Genomic DNA, 19411 nt, shown 5'->3' on the forward strand with positions numbered 1-19411 from the left:
ATTGCAAAAATTTAAAGGAGCGTGGCTCCGATACCGCTGTAGGGTTTCGTAGTGACCCGACACTACGCGGAAGGAAACCCACCAAGACCCGCCCCTTAATTAAAACAATTAACAAGCATATCAAACTTAATCAAACAAGATTAAGAACAAGAATTATACCTTTGTCGCATGTTTCTCTACCAAAGAGCTCTTACTTCAAAATCCCGAAAACACGAGATCTCCGACGGATCGTACCCTCGACCCGACCCGAGCGTCCTAAGTCTTGAAGGTTAGTCAAGACGCGGACAAAATAACTATGAGTTTTACGAATCAAAGGTTTACTCTTAATTAGAGTTGCCTTTTTAATTCCACTCAAGGATGTTTATTCCCAAATACCCAAGCTTGGTATATATAGGGAAATGAACCCTTGATTTTTCATCCTCCACCAATGTGGGAGTGTTGAATATCAATGATTTATTTAATTTCCAAATTAAATAAATAATCAAGTTAATCACATTTCGACAAGTGGCATGATCATATGCAAAAGAGTGGTGGCCAAGGTTAGGTGGGGGACCATATGCCTTGCTCCCCAAGGCCTTGATTTGGTCCCCACATCCTATGCACAAAACCGGGTCAAGGAAGGCTAGTTGGCTGCCAGCTAGCGTGCCAGCTAGGGCTGCTAGCTAGCATTGCCTTGCTGCCCAGCACCGCAGCCAGCCAGCTAGTGCGTGCTGCTGCTGGGCTGGTGCTGGTGCTGGTGCTGTGTGCTGGCGCTGGTGCGTGCTAGTGCCATGCGCTGGTGTGTGCTGGCGCTGGTACTATGCCTCGCATCCCTCGCACCATTGCTAGCATGGCCAGCATGCGTGCTGCTAGCGAGCCACGCATGCTGGCCCCTTTCCCTCGCATCATGCTACGCAGCACGCTACGTACCATGCACCACGCAGCACGCTACGCACCATGCATCACGCATTACTCGCACACGCATCAGCCAGTGACTAGCACTACTATGCTTGGAGGCACGCACACACGCACATGCACATGCGCCAGTGCCCAGCACTGCGATGACTGTGCTTGGTGCGTTTGTGGCCCTGTTTTGTGCACCCAGGCACCCAGGCTAGCATGCTGCTAGCTGCGATGGGATGTCTGGGCTTGTGGTGCTTGCGATAGGCTGCCATGCGCACCCAGGCATCCATGCTAGCACCCTGCTAGCTGCGATGGACTGCCTGGTGCTTGTGGTGCTTTGCGATAGGCTGCAATGGCACGCCTAGGCTGCGATGGTGCACCTAGACTTTGATGGTGCGTCTAGGCTGCGCCTAGAGCTTGCGATGGGCTGCCATGGCACGCCTAGGCTGCGATGGTGCGCCTAGCCAAGCTAGGTTCATGCTTTCGGATTAATTCGTCGTCTCGGATCGGTGATTCAATTGGGTTCGACCCGAAGGGGTCAGTTAAGATTAAGCTGTAACATCAATTGTACATTGATATTACTGATCGGAAGCGGCCTCCACCTAGGCATTCCGATCACTTGACCTTACTGAAGAATTAGCTCCGTAATTATTTTGAACCCTCTGTCGGAAGAATACACTTGTTGGAAGGACACCATTCCTTTCACCTTTTTCGACTGAATTTTTCGTCGGAAATGACGTTTTCCGACGGAATATTTTGTCGGAAAGTACAAATATTCCGACGGAATATAAATCCGTCGTAATATATGGGCTTTCCGACGGATTTTATTTCCTTCGGAAACTTTTATTCCGACAGAATATTCCATCGGAAAGCCAATATTTTCCGACGGATTTATATTCCGTTGCAATTTTCCTACGGAATAAAAATCCGTCGGAATTTCTGATTTTTCCGACTGAAATTCGTGTCCGTCGGAAACTGTCCGTTGGAAATCGGTCTATTTCTAGTAGCGCTTGATCATTCGAACGGCTACGAATTGTTCTTATCCGGACAGTCGGTAGGGTAGTTCGTTTTTAAGTTTAGAAAGCAATGTACCACCCAAATGGGAGATGCTCTCTGAGACGAATTCACTCGGATGGGCGTCGTCGGATGCTCACTCATGTTGGAGCAGGAGATGGTTTTTAGTATTATCCAGCTATTGGCCTCATCAATGTCATCCGGCCATTGGCTTCATTAGTTGATAAGTTTTTGGACTTAGCTTATATCTACTCATGTTGGAGCAGACTTAAAATTTTAACAAGTCCGTCTGTACATTGCACAGACGGTATTTTATACAGAAAGAAATAAGTATGATTGAAAATAAAGAACAACTTTTCATTGATAAACTTTATTTACAAAATTTTAACAAATTTAGTACTTTTTTAAGTTGTCTACATTCCAAGTTCTGGCTAGCTTCTGGTCGTCTGGAGTTTCCAAGCGATAGGTGCCGCCTCGTACTTCTTCATAGATCCGGTAAGGGCCTTCCCAATTGGGAGTGAACTTTCCTTGCTCATTTTCCCTACGGGTTCCTCTGTTTTTTCGTAACACAAAGTCCCCTACTTTCAAGGGCCATTTGTGTACTCTTTTGTTGTAGGATCTTGTCATTCTCAGACGGTAAATCTCATGACTCAAGGCGGCATTGCCCCTGTGCTCCGGGAGTCAGTCCAATGCTAGCCGCATGGCCTCCCAGTTAGCGTCTTCGTCATAATGCATGACTCGAAGGGTTGGCTCATAGTGCTAAATTGGCAAGACGATTTCTGCGCCGAATGTCATAACAAACGGGGTTTCACCGGTTGCCCCTTTTTCAGTTGTTCTGATGGCCCATAGAACATGAGGTAGTTCATCTGCCCATAGACCGCCAACCCTTTCAATTTTCTTCTAAATGCCCCTTGATCTCCAAACCAACTCTTGTGGGTAGGCGTTTCGAAGTGAGGGCCATTGTCAAAGACCATAGACATAGGTACCCCAAACCGGGTGATAATATTCCTCCAAATGAAGGAGATGACATCCTTTATCTTTATGCCTTTGATCGCCTCTGCTTCTAGCCATTTGGTAAAGTAATCAATGGCAACTAGAATATACCTATGTCTGCCTGTAAGAGGCGTATATGGACCAAGGAAGTCTATGCCCCATTTGGCGAATGGCACTAGGCCGTGAATAGCCGTCAGATCAGTAGCAGGACGGTGTATGAGTTTGCCAAATTTCTTTCACTTGTCACACTTCTTCAACATTTCCATGGCATCTGCCTCAAGAGTGGACCAAAAGTAACCTTGCCGCCGAGCCCTTGTTGCTAGAGTCCTGCCGCCTATATGTGATGCACAAAAAACCCGAATGTAGATCCTCTAGAACCTCTTTCCCTCTTTTTGGGGTGATACATTTCAATAGCGGCTGGAGATAACCCTTCCTGAAAAGTTCTCCCTTATGAATATCAAAGCTTGCGGCACGTTTTTTAATTGCAACCGCTTTTATGTATGTATCCGGCAGAGTGTTGTCTGCTTGATAAGCCTGGATGCCATCCATCCAAGTTGAGCTTTGGTTTAGAATTCCAATAATATCTTGTTCAATACTTCTTTTCCCCATAACTTCCCAAAAAACTAATCTAGGCGTATCACAGGAGGCGGATGATGCAAGCTTAGAGAGAGCATCCGCCTGATTTTTTTCTTACCTGGGCACTTGACTTAGATGAAATTCATCAAGTATCGCGGCCTCTTCTTTTACCGCCTGAAGATATTTGATCATAGCCGCCTTACACATGCAGATAGCGGCTAGTAGGGCCTCATATTCCACCTCATTATTTGAGGCTTGAAACTTAAACCGTAGTGCATATTCATACTTGTCCCCTTTTGTGAGACTGGCATATAATCCCTGCCCCCACAGCCGTTCATAGTAGAGCTCCTATCTACATACACTTTCTAAACCTGGTCAAGATTCCCCGGCTCAGCCGGCCTTGTCATTTTGACAATGAAGTGGGCAATCGGCTGACCCTTCACTGCCTTCCTTGTTTCAAAAGTGATTTCCAAACTTTGCATTTCAATAGCCCATTTGAGCATCCTGCCAAATGACTCTAAAATTGTCATTGGCAGCTTGAGGGGTTGATCTGTGTAGATCATAACCGGATGTGCCAAGAAGTAAGGTTTCAACTTCTTGACTGCCATGAAAAGAGCAAGTCGAAACTTTTCAACAATGGAGTACCGTAGTTAAGCACTTCGGAGAACATAGCTAATGAAATAGAGCAGGAGCTGTATGTCGTCTCTTTCACCCATGAGAACAACAATGAGGGCATGGTCTTTGTGCATCACATATAGGCGGCAAGACTCTAGCAAAAAGGGCTAGGCGAATGAACTTAGCATTTGCAACCAAATTTGAGAAGTATCATTGCCAAATGAACCCAGCATCCAATAGCTTGTTTACCTCGGCGGACACCGCCTGAGATCTCTCCTCGCCGTGATTTATTTTCTTTTGCCTAACAGGCTTCTTTTTTGGATCTACGGTGAGCTTGTGGACAGTGAGATCCGGGCTTAATCATGACATCTCTTCCACTTCAAAGGCAAAAATGTGCTTGAATTCTTTCAGCAAATAGTGCAAGTCTGCACCCCAAATTTGCAAATGTAACCATCCCAACCGTAACAGTTCACTCCGGACGTGTATCGTCCAGAATGATGTCAATATGTTCACCAGCCAGCTGGGGACGAAGATCATCTGACCGTTCCCCGGTCAATGATTGCTATTACTTCTCTTTTTTGACAGCTAACAACTGGTCCACCTTCCTCTTTTTGCCGGCTGTTTTTTGAGCAGGCGCGACTTCCTTGAGTTCATCAAGGTGTATGGGCTCTTTGCCTTGGCCAGATGCGGCCACAGTAGGCTTGACGTCTAAGAGATAACACTCTCGCGTTGTCTTCTGATCCCTATTTAGCGAGCCTACAAATCCGTCATCCCTTTAGAATTTTAGGAGCATGAGGGATGGGATAATAACAGCCTTAGATTCGTTGAGGGTTGGTCGGCCTAATATCAGATTATAGGCGGTCAACTCTTCAACAACCAAGAACTTGACGACCATGTTGCATCCTTCCCCCTTCTCCCCTAGCCGGATGCGTAGGTCAATCCTCCCCACCAGATGCACTACTCCACCCCTAAAGCCAACTAATGGATGATAAACTTATTGCATACTGCTAGGCTTGTACTTGAGCTTTGGCAAGTACTAGTAGCTGATAGGTCAGACAAGCTGCCAGTGTCGATAAGGATCCGGCCAACCCTTTGATTAGCCACCTTGCATTCAATGACTATGGGGTCATCATGCGGCCGCCTAACCTTGCCCCTGTCCTTCTTAGTGATAATGACCTTCGAAAAGGTGTCTTTTGACGCCTCGCCCTCATAAACTGAGTTGACATCCAACCGCCTAATGTAGTCCTTGGTGCCCCGGATGGTTGGACCCCCTCTAGCAAAGTCGTCTGCTATTGTATAGATCGACTCTTCATCAGTGTCCGAACTGATAGCAAGTTAGGCTGCCTTTTTTAGCGGTTGTTAATTGTTTGTTTTTAGGGTCACCTTGGACTTCAGGATGTAGGACTTCATCACCCCTTTATCAGCCAGACGGTCCAACAACCGTTTAACTCTTTCTTCTTCTTCTGGGATGGCTTCTCATAGTCATCTGCCACCCAAACTTCTTTTCTTTTCTTGCTCTCTTCTTTTATAGCCGGCTAAGCAGACCGACTCTCTTTTTTGTCAGACTTTTCAAGGTGTGACTGCTTACTCATGGCACAAAGCTTTGTCGCCTGTATATAGGCTTCTGCCTCCATCAGGGCTTCTTAGAAGGTAGCAACCCTCTTCCTTACAAGATCGAACTTAAAGGTCAATTCGTCTTTCAGACCTTTGAAGAAGTCTGTGTAAGCCACTTCGTCATACAACTCTAAATCTCAATTCACATCAGATTAAAGCGCCTGACATAAGACCTTAGCCTTTCTCTATCTCCCTAATGTATGGCACCCAAGTCAAGACTAATTTTCTTAGCAGGGATGTTCATAGTGAAGTTAGAAGCAAACAAGTACGCTAGCATCTTGAAGCTATTGATGCAACTGGCTGGCAGGTTGCCAAACCATCGTTGGGTTATACCCGTCAATGATGCCGAGAAGCATCGGTATCAGGTGGCATCATCTAACCCCTGTAAGTACATGAGGTTTGTGTAAGCCATTAGGTGGTCTTCTCGGTTGGTGGTACCATCATAAGTACCTACAAACACATTCTTAACCTTGGTCGGCTGTGCCGCCTCGGTTATCTCCTTGGAGAACGCAAAAGGTTGTTCCCTGATCGGTGGATAATAGGTCGTTACTACTACCTAGATCAAATATACAATTTTTATCTCCTAACCTAGCTCTATCAATTTCAATTTAGATAGTGGCAAGTTAGGGTCGAATCCCAAGGAAACGGGGGTATTGCACAATCAATACGAAATCTAGGATATATTGCAAGTAACAAAAAAGGGTGTTATGGTTTGGTTTATGAAGAGTTCTATGATCAACTATCTACCAAAACAGACTAAATTAAACCAACATTAAGAAGATTAAACTAGACACTCTAAAATGAAGATGAAGAGCAAGATTGTAGAGGTAATATACCAAGGAGTTCAAACTCTACTCAAAGCAATTAGGGAGAGGGGGTTCCAATCATAATCAACAAGACACTAATGAAAATCAAATAGGAAATATACCAAGGAGTTTAAACTCTACTCAAAGCAATTCATTCTCATGCAACTACTCAAAGAAAGTTGATGAAATCAATCAACCCTAAACTAGATCATTATCATGCATCTAATCTAGGACTAAAACATTGGGGTTATAGGTGCACACAATAACTCCAAGCATATTTAAGTACAAATCATCCCCCTTCCCTAGCTAATAAAACAAATAACTAGAGAATAAAGAGGAAATATTAATATTATAAAAGTTGAAAGATTACCCAATTATCAAAGTAGGTGCAACAATCCAGAAGAAAACATTAATATTTGGTTACAAAGATTAAATCTTAGAGACTAAGTGTTTTCTCTCTCTAAAAGACATGCATTTTCTCTCTCTACAAAAAGTTTTGATGCCAATGTAATAGTTGATGATTGAAAACTCTAGCTCAAGACTATTTATAGTCTTCTATTATAATGAAGAAAATGAGCAAGGGAGAGGGCTCTCCGAACAGGCTGTCGCGCCCTCTCCAAGCTGGGTAAGAAGTTCGCCAGACCCAGACCTTCGCGCTCGCGACCTTTATTGCCGCACCCCCGGGTCTTCGATGTCGCGCCCGCGGCTGGCCATCTCCCAACCATCTTCAGAAACTGCTTGTGGCTCAGGATCCCTCCTGTTTGCGCCCGCGACTGTGAGGCCCGCGCCTGTGGCTCTATGTAGTAGCGTGCCCTCTCCCTTGTGTCATCTCCTCTTCCTTTGGCATGCTTCCTTAGCATCTCCACTCCATCTAACAATCCAAAATTCGCCCATGAGTGCTAGGAGCTATCAAAACACACAAATAAAAGGTAAAAAGTAGAAGAAAAGATAAAACGGAAAGGGAAACACGAGAGGAAGCTAAAGTAAATAAAATAAAAGTAAAAGTGGTGAGAAGAGGCATAAACAAGTGACAAATATGGAGAATTCTCGAATGAAAGAGGGTGAAATGGTGGCATAAATGCCAGTCATCAAAATCCCCCACACTTACCTCTTGCTTGTCCTCAAGCAAAACAAAGAAAAGAAAGACAAAACAAACACTACAAAGACAAACACAACGTGACAAGGTAGAGAAAAGCACTATCAAATTTTAGGGTGGACAAATGCTTTATTCGGACTCAACCATGATAAAAAAACGTCAAAGAATACTAGCCCTTCTCAATTACATGATGCAAGCACGCTTCAAGATGCCAATGGTTGCAAGAGTCAAGCCTAAGCTAAGCATAGAGAACTAGTGAGTCATTCTCCGCCCTAATCGCATCTAAAACGGTCCGCGTTCTCCCCACTAGTTTCAATTCGTCCCCCTAGATGGCTCCTCATGATTCCACGAAGGAACCGAAAAAAGATTCATTTTGAGAAGGTAAAAGATCATCTCGACATCTCAACTATGCATGCTCTCTCCATAGGGTTGAAAACCATCTCCCTCCACTGCTTATTGACCACGCACCCCTAAAGTCTAAGGGTCTTCACTAGGGTTGTAATGACTCGGCTCAAGGTAGAGGTAGGGAGAACATTTGAAATAGTTGTGGTAAGTCCTAAGTAAAGCAAGAGAATGGCCAACTCTCATAGACAAAACTCGAGAAACGACCACAACTCAAACGAACATCCATCATTTCTATTTCAACACATTACCAACCTTATTCAAATATAATCATATATAAATACACAATTTTATATTTTTAAAATTTTTTTTTCTTAGATTGCATCACCCTTCTCAAGCTTTTCTTGCATGTTCGTATACAAGCTTAAATCTCACATCATTGTTCCAAACCAACTCTCCACATAATTTATGCTTATAATCAAAATGTTCATTACGTTACCCTTACACGTCAAATGCTTCACTACCTAAAAGGGTTGGTAAAACATAGGTCGTTAGGCTTGTAATACGGTTAAGACAAGAATAGGAAACATTAGGCTCAAATTGGTTGGCAAGTAGGTTGATGCAAAATGGAAAATCAAAATTTGTAACTAAATAAAAGAGAACATAAACAAAAATGAGAAATGGTGCCCTTTTCCTCCCCAAAAAGTGACAGGTCACGATCTCGCGAGCTAGTAATCAATACAAGGATTTAAACACGCATGGTCGAGGATCCTAAAACGTCGCTCAACAAATTGATGTAGGCTTGAACAAAGTGAACCTCACAAGGGACGAGAAAGTTAAGCAAATACCAACTAGAGGGCTTCAAATCCACTACTGGGAGCAACTCCATCTTACCACAACCCATGAACTAAGGGTTCAAACGCCCTCACAAGTTCTTACCCTTGCTACCTTAGCTAAGGTTTGTCTAATTCAACCAAAGGCAATCTCAAAACGTGCATCTCATCATAAAGTTATGAAAAAGACAAGCATTCTAGGGCGCAACATCACGGATATAGAGTCCAAATGTAACAAGTAAATTCCAAAACACAACCATATCATCATGCCATAATCATCTTTGTCACAAAAAAAAATGAAAACGGAACAAAAGAAGGAAGAAATCAAGGAGGTTCAAACATGAGGCATATAAATTCAGATAAATCCCAATCGACATACAAGTGATCGTTCGGTATCAATACCAACGATCCCAGGTTCCTTGGAACCGCATGCAAACAACCTCGAACCATTAAACTTCTTCCTAAATTAATTCCTAAACTAAATACAACACAAGAAAGAAAAGAGAAAGTAAAGGAGAGATCTCACCCATGTCTCTTGGAGAAAAGAATAGAGCAACCTTGGAATTTACCATTTCTCCATATGTTGCTTCCAAATTTCTTCTAAGCTACAGGTGAGAGAAAAGAAAACGAAACAAACACTAGAGAGAAAAATGTTAGTAAGAGAGAGAGAAAAATCTATGAGCTCAAGTATTTGGGTATAACCTACTACCCAACATATCATTATCATAATCAAATCATCATTATCAAAAAGATAGACATCATCAACAACTAACAACAAAAATGCTACCAAAAGCTTACCAACAACACCCAAACCCAAACCCCTAGACATTCTCCTGAGTCTTAGGTACCTTCCCCCACACTTACCCAAAGCATACCCTAACACTCCCTTTTGACTCAAGCACCCCCCGACACTAGATTAAAGCATCCTCCCCGATGCTTCACATGCACATGGAATAAAAGGGAGGAACAATAAAGGGAGGGAACAACCCGACCGAGGGGAAAACTAGTGTCTACTAGGGCCGACACCACCGTCATGCACACTCCAACTATCGTAGGAGAAACTCGAGAAGGGGGCATGGGGGTCCTAACCTTCGAAGTAGCCGGGGGGCCACCCATAATGACCTTTTAAAAGGTTTAGTTGGGGTGCGGACAACTAGTCATATGGCTCGGGTTGAAATAGAGGTGAAGGGTGAGAGGGATCAACGTAGGGGTAGTTAGGGTCACCCCGATAATCACTCCCACCCGAAACCCGGTAGTCATAATGACCGAACTCGTCAGGGAAATCAAGTCTTGGCACATTAAGGTCCAAAGGACCTTGCCTATAGGGGTACGTAGGTTGGTTATCACCCCCCCAAGATGGCACGGGCCCTTGTTGGGCCGACACATAAGGGTAATTAACTGGGAAGTGATATCCCTCCTACGTGTTGGGTTTCGTAGCGTCCAACGCTACGCGGAAGAGAAACCCGCCCAAGACCCGCCCCAATAATGAAAGCAATTAAAGCATGCATAAACATAATTAAACAATAATTAAGAAAAGGGATAAAGAAGTAATACCCTTGAAGCGTGCTTCACTCACTAACCGAGCTCTTACTTCGAAGCTATTAAGCCTCACAAGCGTGACGGCCTCCAACGGCTCTTACCCACGACCCAACCCGAACGATCTTCGCCTCGAGTGTTAGTCGAGACTTAACCAAGTATAAAAACTAGAGTTTTACAAACTCAAAGGTTTTCATAATAATTAGAGATGCCTTTTTGAGTTACACTCAAGTTATATTCCCATATGCCTAATCATGGGGTATTTATAGGGAATGACAACTTGCATCTCCATTTCATGATCAATGTGGGATAGTTGCATTTTTCACTAATTTATTTAATTCCAAAATAAATTATAAATCAAATGCAATCACTAAGCAACAAGTGTCAACAGGAGAGAATTGGTTAGGTGAAGGCCAAAACCAATGGGGGGACCATTTCCTTGCTCCCTAAGGCATGACTCTAAGCCTTGGTCCCCACTCTCCTCAAATTGGCTTCAAGCAACGAGGGTGAGCTGGCTGCCAGCCTTGCTGGCTAGCATGCATTTCCAGCACGCACAGCTAGCACGAAACAGCCCCCAGCCAGCGCATGCGTGCTGCTAGCGAGCCACGCATGCTGATGTGCTAGGCGAGGCATCGCTACTCGCTGCATTCTGCTGTGCGAGGCTCCTAGCTGCTGCTCGCTGCTTGCTGCTTGGTGCTGCCATGCGAAAGCATGCACACAAGCAAGCAAGCACAGCGTGCTGCTGCTGCGATGGCATGCACGCACACGCACACAAGCACAGGCCTAGCCATGCGATAGTGATGTGCTATGCGTAGGCACGCACGTAAGCACGCATGGTGCTGCGATGGTGCTGCCATGCGAGGCACGCACACACGCAAGCACCTAGTGCTAGCGATGGTGCTGCCTTGTGCGCCTAGCACGCAGGATGCGTCAAGGCTTGCGCCTAGCCATGTGAAGTGCATGCTAGATCGAGCTAGCCTGGCGTCCACATGGCTAGGCCAATGTGATGCTACGGTCATGCTCGAACTTGTTGCTTGTTGATGCTACGGTCACGCTCGAACTTGTTGCTTGTTGACTTTGCGAAGCTCGGTCTCGACGCCCTAGGCTCGATATCCGACGTCTGTGTTCGTAATACTCTAGTGACTCATCAAGTCCCTCGGATTAATTCGTCGGTTCGTATCGGCAGTTCGTTTGGGTTCTACCCGAAGGGTTCAGTCAAGACAAAGTTGTAGTACTAATTGTTCATTCATATTACAGATCGGAAGCGGCCTCCACCCAGGCATTCCGATCACTTGATCTCACTGAAGAATTAGTTTCTTGATAATTCTGAACCCTCTATCAGAATAATACACTTGTTGGAAGGACACCATTCCTTTCAATCTCCCACTTGTCCTTCCTAACAAGTGTGCATACAGTGTATAGCCCTTTCCTATGTCGCTTAATTTCTCTTCATGAGCTATAAGTTAAGAATATTTGTCATTCTTATTACGTCTGGAAGTGTTTCTCAATCTCCGAGTTCGAATGTCAATAAGCAGATGATTTCTAAAATCCATCTGAGCTCGGCCATGCATTTTCACAGTCTCGCTCTTCGAGCGGCCTTGTAAACAACAAACACATATTCCCTATTGTTAATAGAGGACATTCCCAGTCTTGTACTGTAAGCTTCTCTTACTAAGAGGACCTAATCTCTCGAGTGTTCCCAATATAATCCCCAGTTAAGGTGGACGTTTGACAACATCAAAGAGACTAGTACTCAAACAAGAGAACTTCACAATACTCATGGTCGAGGAAACAGGTTCCGATAGTTATTTTGAGAAATGTACTTATGACGTTTTTAAATCTCTTAAAGTACTCTGATTGGTCGATCCGGTGCAGTTCCAAACTAGCACCTATGCAAATGATTTATGACTACTATGTCCTTGCAGCACAAGAAACAGTGTTATAAATTATACTACACACTAATCTCCAGTGGTTATTAATCGTCCATCAGTTAAATGACCTCGATTAGGAATAATTTTTGATTTAAATATTCAATGTTCACTTAACATGTGTTTCTTTATCCAAGACATGGTCTTGATACCCTGTTTTGCATGAAAATTTAATTAGTCCATAAATGAATGGTTTCAACATAGTGTTTTACATTAAGACATCTAGTTTAATTAAAACACATGTACAGGGAATTTCAAAGCCAATCTCCAACGTGCTTGATTCCCATTGCCTCGACGTGCTTGTTGTGCTTCACTTGAGGCAGAGGTTTAGTCAAAGGATTGGCCACATTATCATCCGTTCCGATCTTACAAATTATGATTTCACCTTCAGATTTCTATTCCCTTATCATGTGAAATTGCCTTTGGACATGTTTGACCTTCTGGTGCTCTCTTGGCTCTCTGGCCTGAGCAATAGCTTTATTGTTGTCACAATAGAGATCTATTGGACCCTTGATGGAGGGTACAACACCAAGTTCACTGACGAACTTACGAATCCAAACTGCCTCCTTAATTGCTTCCGAAGCTGCCAAGTATTCGACTTCCGCTGTAGAATCTGCAGTGGTGCTTTCCTTGGCACTCTTCCAACTAAACGCTTCTCCATTTAGGAAAAATATATATCCTGACTGTGACTTGAAGTCGTCTCTGTCAGTCCGGAAGCTAGCGTCGGTGTAACCTTCAACAACCAAATCTTTATGGCCACCATAGACCAGGAATTTATCCTTGTTCCTTTTCAGGTACTTTAGGATATTCTTGGCCACAGTCCAATGCGCCTCTCCTGGGTCTGATTGGTATCGGCTCGTAGCACTTAAGGTGTACGATACATCAGGCCTAGTACATATCATTGCATACATGATCGATCCAATTAGCGAAGCATATGGAATCTATTTCATTCTCTCCTGCTCAACACATGTCTGTGGACACTATGTCTTGCTGAGAGTTACGCCATGGGACATGGTTATGTGCCCTCTCTTGGCATTCTCCATGCTGAATCGTGCCAGTACTTTATCAATGTAAGTACTCTAGCTCAATCCAATCATCCTCTTAGATCTATCCCTATAGATCTTGATGCCCTATATGTACTTTGCCTCTCCTAAGTCTTTCATTGAAAATCACCTTCCCAGCCAGCTTTTACTGACTCTAATAATTTTGTGCTGTTTCCAATGAGCAAGTCATTGACATATATGACTAGGAATGCGATGTCACTCCCACTGACCTTCTTGTTAACACAAGACTAATCTGGATTCTTGATAAAACCAAACTTACTGATGGCTTCATCAAATCGCAGATTCCTACTTCTGCTTGCCTGCTTCAGTCCAAAAATGGACTTCTTAAGCTTGCATACCTTTCCAGCATTGCTAGGATCAACAAATCCTTCCGGCTGTGTCATATACACAGTTTCTTCCAAAATCCCATTAAGGAAGGCGGTTTTAACGTCCATTTGCCATATTTCGTAATCGTAATAAGCAGCAATCGCTAGGATCATCCGGACGGACTTAAGCATTGCGACTGGCGAAAAGGTTTCATCAAAATCAATCCCGTGGATTTGCCTGTAACCTTTTGCCACCAGTCTAGCTTTGTATACTGATACATTTCCATCTTTGTCTGTTTTCAATTTGAAAATCCATTTGCAACCGATGGGTGTGTAACCTTCGGGAAAATGTACCAAGTCCTAGACTTGATTTTAAGACATGGAGTCCATCTCGGATTTCATGGCCTCTTGCCATTTAGCAGAGTCCATCCTCAAGTTCATTGAGCTTATGCAATCTCTTCTCACTCGCCAAGGACATATCCATGTTAAGCTCCTTGATCGCCCACCAAGCCTTATATTCCAATTCAACCGGCAAATGATAAGCCTTGCCGTAGACTAACTGGTAGGGGGTTGAGCCAAAGGGGGTCTTGAAATGCCGTCCTTAGGGCCCAAAGCATGTCATCAAGCTTGAGAGACCAATCTTTCCTACACTCGTTCACCATCCTCTCAAGAAGGTTTTTGATCTCTCTATTGGACACCTCCACTTGCCCTTGAGTTTGAGGGTTGTAAGGGAGACCAACCTTGTGACGAACCCCATATCTCTTGAGAGGAGCTTCAAATTGTTTCTTGGCAAAATGAGAACCTCCATCACTGACTAGCACCCTAGGAACCCCAAATCGCGGGAATATGACCTTCGTAAGAAGCTTGAGCACAACCTTGTGGTCGTTGGTGGGGGAGGATATAGCTTCAATCTATTTGGTCGCATAATCCACTGCCACCAAGATATATAGATTTCCACAAGAAGAGAGAAAAGGCCCCATGAAGTCAACACCCCAAACATCGAATGGCTCCACCTCCAAAATGTTTTGTTGAGGCATCTCATCCCTTTTGGTTATGCCACCACTTCTTTGGCATTTGTCACACCTTGAAACGAACTTGTGGGCATCCTTGTGCATTGTTGGCCACCATAGAAGATATTGAGAGATCTTCGCCACCGTATTTTCTACACCTCCATGTCTTCCACACGGCAATGAGTGGCAATGCTCAAGAACTCCTTCGATCTCATGGTCCGGAATACATTTCAGGAAAAGGCCATCTCCACATTGCTTGAACAAGTAAGGGTCATTCCAAAAATACCTCCTCACTTCCTTGAAAAATCTCTTCTTTTTGTTGAGAGGAGAACTCTGGAGGAACGACTCCACAAGTGAGATAGTTGGCTATGTCCGCGTACCAAGGGCTAGACGTTGAAGCCATAGCCATGAGGGTTTCAAATCCCACCTCCTTATTGATCGGCACATCCTCCTTATTCTCAAAAGGAAGCCTAGATAAATGATCCGCTACATAGTTCTCTGCTCCCTTTTTATCCCTTATTTCCATGTCAAAATCTTGGAGTGAAAGAACCCAACGAATGAGACGCGGTTTTGCTTCCTTCTTGGTCATAACGTAGCGGACCTCTATGTGATCCGTGTACTGAATCACCTTGGAACATATAAGATTGGACCTAAACTTGTCCTTGGCAAACACAACTGCAAGCATTTCCTTCTCCGTTGTTGTGTAATTCTTTTGAGCTTCATAAAGCGTTCTACTTGCATAGTAGATGACATGAGATCTTCCTTCTTTCTTTTGCCCAAGAACCGCACCTACTTCAAAATCACTCGCATCGCACATTAGATCAAAAGGCAAGCTCCAATCCGGAGCTTACACAGCGGGGGAGGAAATGAAAGCTTCCTTGAGCTTTTGAAATGCCTCAAGGAAAGTTTCATCAAAGCTAAACACAACATCCTTTTTGAGTAATTCGGTCAAAGGTTTGGCGATTGATGTAATTTTTTTGATAAATCTCCGGTAAAAACCGAAATGCCCTAGAAAAGCTCTCACTCCCGTAACGGAAGTAGGAGGGGGCAACTTAGCAATCACCGAAACCTTGGCCGAATCAACTTCAATGCCCTTTTTGGATATTTTATGGCCTAAGACAATACCTTCCTCGACCATAACATGGAATTTCTCCCAATTCAACACCAAACTTGTCACTTGAAACCTTTTTAAAACTCTTTAAAGATTGTGAAGACATGTGTCAAAAGACGAGCCAGCAACACTAAAATCATCCACAAAAACCTCAATCTCCTTTTTAAGCATTTCAAATAAAATGGAAGTCATGCATCGTTGGAAAGTTAAAGGAGCATTGCATAACCCGAATGACATTCTTCGGTATGCGAATGTTCCATATGGACACGTGAAAGTAGTTTTCTCTTGATCACTTGGATGGATAGGGATTTGGAAAAATCCGGAATATCCATCCAAGAATCAAAAGAAAGCGTGATGGGAGAGTCTTTCCAACATTTTGTCCATGAAGGGGAGAGGAAAGTGGTATTTCTTAGTGTTTTTGTTCAACTTCCTTTAATCAATGCACATCCTCCACCCAGTCACCGTCCGGGTAGAGATTTCCTCTCCACCTTCTCCCTTAACAATGGTCATTCCACCTTTCTTTGGAACCACATGAACCGGGCTAACCCACTTGCTATCGGAGATAGCATAGATTATGCCCGCTTCACATAATTTCAAAATTTCTTTCTTGACAACCTCTTGGAGGTTGGGGTTCAAACTCCTTTGAGGCTTAATTGAGGTGTATTGATCATCCTTAAGGTGAATACGATGCATGAACAAAGAAAGGATAATACCCTTGATATCATCAATGCTATACCCTATCACATCTCTATATTTTCTCCACACATCAATTGATTTTTCTAAATCAAGCCCATCAAGGGTAGCATTGACAATAATAGGGTATTCCCCTTCATTTCCAAGATAAGCATATTTCAAAGAAGGGGGAAGGGGCTTGAGTTCTACCTTGGGAGGAGGCTTGGAACTCTCCTCCAACTTTTCCTCTGATAGTTCGAGCTCATCATCTCTAGGATCATCCTCTTCCTCCTTTTTGGCTTCTTCAATGGCCATGACAAACTCCTTTGCTTCTTGAGAGTGGTACTCTTCTTTGCATGTAAGTTCTTCAACCATTGGATCTTGAGGGCTCATCACAACCCTTCCCAAACGATCTAACTCTTCACTCACAACATCAACTCTATAACACTTCTGAACCATGGGGGTCTTGAGTAACTTAGAGAATTCAAAAACAATTTTTTCATCGGCTACATGACATGTAATGGTGTTGTTCTTGAAATTGATTACCGCCCCCAAGGTCTTAAGGGCTTCACGACCCAAAATCAAGGGAGTATCCACATCTTCCTCCATATCCATCACTATAAAATCACAAGGCACATAGATATGCCCAACTTGAATAAGGACATCTTCAAGCTCACCACAAAGTAGCTTCACCGAACGGTCGGCCAATTGAATGGTTTTCCTTGTCGGGATCATCTCAATATTAAGATTTTGAGCAATGGATAGAGGGATCAAACTAACACTTGCTTCAAGATCAGCTAGGGCACCCTTAGCTTCCATGTTCCCAATCTTTACCAACAAAGTGAAACTTCCCGGATCTTTTTGCTTCTTGGGCATCTTATGTTGAACAAGTGCACTCACTTGATAGGGGGAGAGTGATAAGCTCATCATTGAGCTTCCTCTTGTTGGTGAGAATTTCTTTCAAGAACTTGGAGTATAAAGGCATTTGTGTGACAACTTCAATGAAAGGGAGGCTTATGTGCAAGTTCTTCATCACACTTAGGAACTTTGCAAATTTGTCATTAAATTTTCTCTCTGCACGTCGACCGGGAAAGGGAACCGGTCTATCAAGATTTCTAGCCTCACTAGAAGTTGAGGATGTCACCACATCCTTAGATTTCTTTTTCTCCATACTTCTCTCTTTCTCATCAACCTTCTCATCTTCAACTTCTTTATCTTCACTCACACTCTTTTCTCCTTCCTTCTTTTCCTTGCTATCCCCCTCCTTCGGACCCTCATAGGATGTCCCCGATCTCAATGTGATTGCCTTGCAAGAGTCGGGTTTCACAATGTTGGAAGGGTTGAATTGGTTTGTGATTGTCCGGGTAGAGTAGAAGGTGAGTTCGTTCAAAGGAACACTCTCGGCCAATTGAGCTAGTTGTGAATCAACCATCTTGTTTTGAGCCTTGACCTCTTGCATTTGTTGATTCATGGCTTGAAGTTGTTGAAGAATTTGGGTTTGAGTAGAATCGGGTTGAGATTCTTGCTCTTGACTCCTTTGAGTCGCTTGATTTTGATTGTGGTATTGGTGTTGATTATTGTCTTGGTGGTTTCTTAAGTAGTTTCCCCTTGGGTTTTGGGTTTGGAATGGAGGTGGGTTTTGGTATTGGGAAATGGAGTTGTATGGTTTTTGAGCTTGTTGATTCCATTGTTGAGGTTGGGTTGCAAATCCGGGTGGTGGTTGTCTCCAAGCTATCCCACCGCTACCTCCCCTATATCCATCTTGGCTTGTGTTATAAGCCGCTATATTCTCCGGGCTCAAACCTCCATAATAAGATGTATCGTGGTTTGTGCAACCACAATTTTGACAAGAGAAAGAGTTGACTTGGGAGGAGCTTGCCCCACTACTGACATTCGTCTTTAACTTTGCAAGCCCTTTTGTCAAGAGTTCGATTTGATGTTGCAATTGATCAACCTTCTCCCACTCATACTTTCCACCCTTCTTTGGCGCATTCCTCCTTCTACCTCCCCAAGAGTAGTTCTTCACTACCTCTTCAATTGTTGCTTCAACTTGATTTTGAGTGACTTTAATCAATTTTCCACCCGCCCCCGCATCCAAGTTAGCTCTAGACATAGGTTCCAAACCATCGTAGAAGAACCTCATGAACAAGCTTTGACTGTATTCATGATAAGGACATGCTTGTACCAACTCTTTAAACCTTTCCCAAGCTTCACTAAGACTCTCATTTGCTTCTTGTTCAAACGATGCAATCATCCTTCTCATGTCGACGGTCTTTTCTTCGGAAATGAATCTCTTAAAGAATTCCTTGAATATCTCCCTCCATGTTGTGAGAGAATTAGGCTTGACTTGCTTGAGCCACTTCTTTGCTCTACCCGCAAGAGATTGTCGAAATAGATGCATTCAGATGTATTCTTAAGAAACTTGATTGGTTTGTATCATGGCACAAAGTTCAAGGAACCTATCAAGGTGCTCAATAGGATCTTCAGTTGGAGAACCCGAAAATTGCTCCGCTTGAACCGTTCTAGTGTATTGAGGATGAATGGTGAAGTTGGTTTCCGTGACGGGTAGCAATATCCCACCAGTGAGCTCATAATCCTCCAGATTACCGAACTCACGAAACAAAATATCATTCTCTTGCCTCGCCATTTCCTCTCTTTGAGAACTTGAAGACCAAGAATCACTCTCACTATCAAAAATGGCACCAAAACCTCGACCCTCTTCTTGATAAAGTCTTCGGACTGTCTCAAAGTGCGGTCGATTTCGTGGTCAATGTAGTAGTAGGAGGTCCTTGAGATCTCCTTTGCATCCACCAAAACTAAGAAAACAATTACCAATGACTATCAAGAGAGTAAAGGAACAAAATAAAAAGGCAACAAATCCAAAAATAACACAATGAAAGTGCATAACAAGTCGTTTCCCCGGCAACGGCGCCAAAAATTTGATCAATGGATAACAGGTCGTTACTACTACCTGGATCAAATATACAATTTTTATCTCCTAACCTAGATCTATC

This window comes from Chenopodium quinoa, unplaced genomic scaffold, assembly GCF_001683475.1.
Source record: "Chenopodium quinoa cultivar QQ74 unplaced genomic scaffold, ASM168347v1, whole genome shotgun sequence".
NCBI lineage: Eukaryota > Viridiplantae > Streptophyta > Magnoliopsida > Caryophyllales > Amaranthaceae > Chenopodium > Chenopodium quinoa.